Genomic DNA, 6,000 nt, shown 5'->3' with positions numbered 1-6,000 from the left:
AACCCCCCCCCAAAATCACCGTTAACTCTTTAGATGGGGGGGGGCAAACAAAAAACTCAAACCTGCTCATTTATAGGTCGTGAGAACCTATAAACCTATTCGCAAAAAAAAAAAAAAAAAAAAAATAGGGAGGCAGAAGGAAGGATGGGAATCGTCCCCTTTGGCAACAGCAAGCTATTGGAATACCTTCGTTGTAACGCAAAAACTATATACTGAAAAAAAATAGGCAACGTATGCTCATATTAATTCTGCTGCTCCCCAAAACCCCGGCACGTACCAGCCAGCCATTATGCACTGGACCCACCTACAGAGGATACAATCGCTCCTCCAGGTTTTTATTACAAGACTTCCCTTTTCTCTCAGGGCTCGCAAGGAGTTTAGGCTACTTAACATCACCTTGAGCTTCAGGAGTCTCAGAAGACCGTATCTGCAGCCAATAATAAAGAGATTAAAAGGCACATTGTTTCAGTACAGCCCCACCAGATATACCTCCTTTTAATTCGAAGTCTTACACCTTATTTTTAAATCTCTAGCCCAATGATTCATGTAGTTCTGACTTGTACAGTTAAAGGATTACACGCAGGAATCGCAGAAGGCGACACCACTCTTCAGGCTGAACATAAACACGTAACACCTTCTGGGACCAGTTTATGCATAAAGTCCTCCTACGCATGCAAAGCATAGCCACAATTTGTAAAGCGGGCAGCTACTTATCTTATCTGGACCTGCATTCGCCCTTTTTACAAATTGCCTGGGGCTGCGTGTCACAGTGCCACCTCACCGTGCAGAGCCTTACCGGCAATAGTTGTGAGTAAGCCACGACCAACACCGCTGCTTCACCCCATTTGAACAGTTAGTCCCCACGGTGCCTGCCTGGCCTTTGCGTGTGCCCATGCATCCCATTTACTAGTAGGCTGCAAGAAAATAATTTAGGTTTACTAAAAAGGCCGACATTCTAGGAAGGCTACAATTATTAGCCTGAGCTTTCTTAATTACAAGGTTGAAACCCCTTGCTTTCTCACACAGAACAGTGATGGGGGTTTGCTATTTCACAGTCCCGTTCATTTGGCAGTTGCTGCGTGACTTGCCAATTTTGCTTTCAGGACATTTGGGGAAAGTTCGGCATCCTTTTTGTAGTCGATGTAGTGGTTAACCTCTCATATAACAATACATTTGATAAATATTCATTCATCCGCACAGCAATTCCACTTATGAACCTTAATATTGCTGAAAATAGATAAAATCCAAACAACGTCCTCCGGGTTTTCAGTCTGAAATGTTGTGCCTCGCGTATAGTAAGCGTGTCACCCACCATGAGACTCAGAACATTTTCAGATGCCTGGAAAAATTACTTTCCTCTATGCGAGTAAAGAATATACGCATCAACCTTCTGACTTTTATTTTTGATTAAAAGGAGCAATAAGCCAGGAAAAATAATAATTCTGCAAGACATCTGTTGCACAATGCACACACTGAGAGAGAAAGAAAGGAACTGAACGGATTCTTTGCCCTGCGCAGCGGAAGAAACAGATCTAGACACATAGCCTGTTGAATGGAAACAAGACAGACGTGAAGGGAGAACTGCCACCACAAGCTGCTTCTGGCAAGTAAATGCAGGAACTAGAAGAAGGAGAAGGCTTAACCCAAGAAAGAAATGAACCAGTGGCAAGAAGGATGAATTAGAACAAGGCCTAGAGTTGGTTAGAAGGGCAATGGCATATATAAAGTTGAATATAAAAAAAAAAAAAGAGATAACTGCAAATGAGAAAGGTTCCTTAACACGCAGGCGTAGAAAAGATTAACTATATATCGTAAAGGCACTGATGTCCTAGCTCCGCTTCCGATTAGTCTCCAGTGAGACCCTGGGGTGCAAGCCAAGTCAGCAGTGCTGAAAATCAACCTGTTGAATTACCCGTTTCGCAAAGGCTGAGACAGGCAACTGCTCGCTAAAATTTTCCATCGCCCTAGCCCCATCAACGAGAAGGGAAGCTTTACAGGCTCCAGTATCAAAAGAGCAGGAACTAAAGGGGAGGGGGGGATTTGGAATACAGTGCCTGGTGGCCGTTCTACTGGCCTTACTCCTGGCTGTCACAACAGCTGGTCCTTTAAGGGCCTCGATGCCAGTCCCCCAATGATCATGAGTAATAATACCGTCGGGTTTGCGGTGTCTTGATAAAAATGCCCCCTCGTGGTCACGACAATGATTTCCTGAAAGGGCATGCAAACTACCCCCTTCCCAGTAAATCTCACGACATCGGCTTCTAACTGCTTGTCACGCTTGTGTGGTCGCATGCTTCTTCCAGCGCAGGACGGTGAAGATCTTTGTGCATAAAAGCTTCAGTCTCTGTGCTATCTTGAGCTCTCATCTCCAAGAAAAGTAGCCGAAGCCAAAGACTGTGCCTTGTCCAGGAGTTTCCATTAAAGGAAACCTGCGTAAATAATGATCTGCATAACAGAAAATAAACAGAGACCAAAGTTCCCATTTGAATTTGCAAAGTATTTCTGTGAATCTACCTAATCGTTTGCTTTAAAAAAAAAAAAAGCGAGCTACCAAATCTGTTCCCAACGGCATGGATGCTGCGTAGTCCAGTAAGAAGTGAATTCTGCAGCTGGCAGATTCCATGAAACTCAAACACAGTAATGGCAGAGAGACTTGCCTAAAGTACGACTAACTACTACACTTAATTAATATTCGTTATGGTCCACACTCACCTATAAACAGTCTGAAGAGAGGCTGTTGCAAGTCAGAAATTGGTACTGAGACCTGATTCACTCCCGGAAACTTTTACTGCTGTAAAGACTGCAAGTCTTTCAAACTTATCTGGCCCACCAAGGGAGTCTATAGGTCCTAGCAAGAAGGTCTTGCTGCAAGAAAAGCTTTAATTCCCGCTTTCTTTACAGATAGCGAGCAGCTTGCGGACAGACGCTGTCTTTTAAATTGCTGGTGCTACCCTGTTTCACCATCTTCACCTGTTCTCTTACTCTATTTTTAGGCTGCTAGGGCTTTGGGGCAGTTTTGGGGGATTTATCATCCTGCTTCCACAGCACAACAGGCTGGTCTAAGACTACAGCTCCTTGGCTGCATGGCAACCCCGTGGTCAATCTAATCTCTTACATGGTTAGGCAATTACACGTGATACTACCTACATATTGTTATACAGTCTCCCTACTTCACAAGTACATATTGTGTTTACTCTGTCACACACACAATCAGCTCTACAGGCCAGGAACTGTTCTTCTGTTTCCCAGCGATTCCTCCAGCGGCACGCGGATTTCTTTTCGGGGTTGTGCTACTGCTACTAATTCTCCAACAGTGGGCAGCTCTCAGGGGACAAAAAGCCCATTAGGAAGTAAAGCCGAAATAATTACAATGTTTCTTCAAAAACCCACCTCATTTAGTGGCTGGATTTTTTAAAGCTAGAATTTATATTCCTTTTACATGTCTTAGTTACACATGGTATTGGTTCTGCTTCCTGAATATGCATCCTTAAGCTTCAGTGTCAACATAAATACTGGTACAGCTCTGCAATTACAGCGCTTTTGCTTCTGCAAATATTCCCATGACCTACATCACAAAAAAACTGTGGCAGGTGACCCAGTTACTCCAGACTTGGTCAGTTCAGGACTTCACACTTGCAACACAGTTAAAACCTTGTTTGCAAAACAGCACTGCTGTAACCGGTCAAGTGGAAACCATGTGACCCGACATGTTTTTAATTGTAATGCAGACAGAACTTTTCATTTACATAGCCAAGGACTAACATATACTTCTGTTCTGACGCCAGAGGACACTAGAAATGTAGGCAGTGGAAAAAAAAAAAAAACAAACCAAAGAAGGCCGCTTGGATAATTTACTCAGACAATTACTGTCTCATCATTACTATCCCTGCTTGGAAGAATGTTTACTAGTGCCCCTAGAAGAAGAATGGAAAAATAAAATTAAATATATAGCTGAATGGAACCACAGAATAAATTACATTTAGCATAGCAATTACAGTTTCTCCCAGACTAGATGTATTACGAACAACCTATATTTGTGTGGTCAACAACCCTGCCTCGTAAACATCCCTGTAATTAATTTGAAATATTAATTTGAAATAACAAAAACCAGCGGCAAATAAATGTAATGTTATTTTTGCTCCCTTTAACAGAGTGTTTGGCTCCTTAGCTATATGCAGACAGTTGATTCACCACAACTGATGAAGCTGAAGTCTCCAGCCAGGTAAGAAGGACTCAAGCGTGCCGGGGATGAAGGTGGTGGCAAGAACCTCCTAAAGTGATGAAAAACAAACTGATTATGGTTTATGAAAGCAATAAACAGCAAAGTAACTACTGCTCAACAGACTAAAGTGTTGGCTTTTTTTTCCCCCCCTCCCCTTAATAGCGACCATAGCCACTTTATTCTCTAGCAATCCTGTCCAGTTCTCTTTCTTTTGCTATATCCTCCCCTTCATAAGCCTCTAACCCACAACTCTTTCAACCTTTGCAAAAGATACTGGCTGTCTTCCAACCCAGAGCTTTCTAATGCAGTGTGCGTAGCGGTGCTTTATGAACAGAAGTTTGGTATCTTCATAAATTCCTGTTCTGGCGCAGTAAGATGGAGGGGAGCCAGAATTCTCTGTGGTTCCCTTTACAGGAGCGTCTCCATCTTTGCTCATAACATGCTCAAGCAGCAGAGACGGATCAACGGCTTTATACACGAAATCTAGCAAGATTCACACTCCTAAAGCTGGAGAGGTGTACGTCAACTTCCCTCAACTGAGTGCTTCTTCCACCTTTATTTGAGGGGCTTTAAGCAACTCATTAAACAGTAGCACATTCTTAGGCCCTGGAGGCACGCTCATCGTGCTTGTTCACTGCACTGAACAAGCTTTGATTACAGGAATAAGCGTATTAAATTTGGGGCCGTGCAATAATACATTCATAGCAATACAGTACAGTTAAGAGTCAAGAACCCAACCACGCACCTCTCTTACAGGCAAAGCTTCCACTTGCGTTGACTGGAATTTTGTCTGAGTGATAAAAATACACAGCCCTGCAAACAGAACATTCATTTAAGTATTGTAAGGGAGATGGCTACCAGCAACTTGCTGTAAACTCTATCATTCATTCAGAAAGATATAACAATATACCAGTTTACATACGTAACATTCATAATTCAACCGACTCGACTCAGTAGCTACAACCCTTTCCTAAATAAAACGATTTGGCTCCTACTGAAGCCGAGAGTAACTTTTAACGGTGAATCTAAAGGGGGAAAGCTTTAGGCCTAAAATAAATGATAATAAAAAAGTCTGATATCATGGCTGTGAGCTAGAGGCAAACCCATGGCAACACCGAGGTCCTATGCCGCTCAGTCTTGCCGTACGTAACACCCGTCTTAGGCATTCATGTTTCACCGAGCGACAGAGCCTCTCCGATCCACGCGGTTCAACATGATTTTGTGATACCTAAGGCCTTTGCGGCTTTAACGCACGACCTCAAGCATGGAGCCTCCTACGTTGAAACGGTACCACGGGATATCCAATTTTTCGTAACAGTTGACATGATACTTCTGCAAAGATGTACCCAGTCACTTAAGAGCTACATCCGTCTTTGACTGATTTTGTGATACCTAAGGCCTTTGCGGCTTTAACGCACGACCTCAAGCATGGAGCCTCCTACGTTGAAACGGTACCACGGGATATCCAATTTTTCGTAACAGTTGACATGATACTTCTGCAAAGTACCAGTGACTGTACCCAGTCACTTAAGAGCTACATCTGTCTTTGACATAGAAACTCTGGTTAGATGCTGCAGCAACTGTTCAGCAGCAGAAAAAGGCATCTCTAGCAGAGTGTCTAATCAAGAATCGCGATGAAGGCTACATAAAAAGCCACCTACAATTTGGACAGTTAGAACTCTGGTATTTTTTCCTTTTTCCTTTTTTTTTTTTTCTTTAAAGGACATACACTTCGCATCCATTCATCTTCTGTAGCGACTAGTAGTAACTCCTTAGAA

This window comes from Aptenodytes forsteri, unplaced genomic scaffold, assembly GCF_000699145.1.
Source record: "Aptenodytes forsteri isolate BGI_AS27 unplaced genomic scaffold, ASM69914v1 Scaffold5, whole genome shotgun sequence".
In the NCBI taxonomy this organism is placed as follows: Eukaryota; Metazoa; Chordata; class Aves; order Sphenisciformes; family Spheniscidae; genus Aptenodytes; species Aptenodytes forsteri.
The sequence above is the reverse complement of the archived record's forward strand: the minus strand, read 5'-3'. Positions refer to the sequence as shown.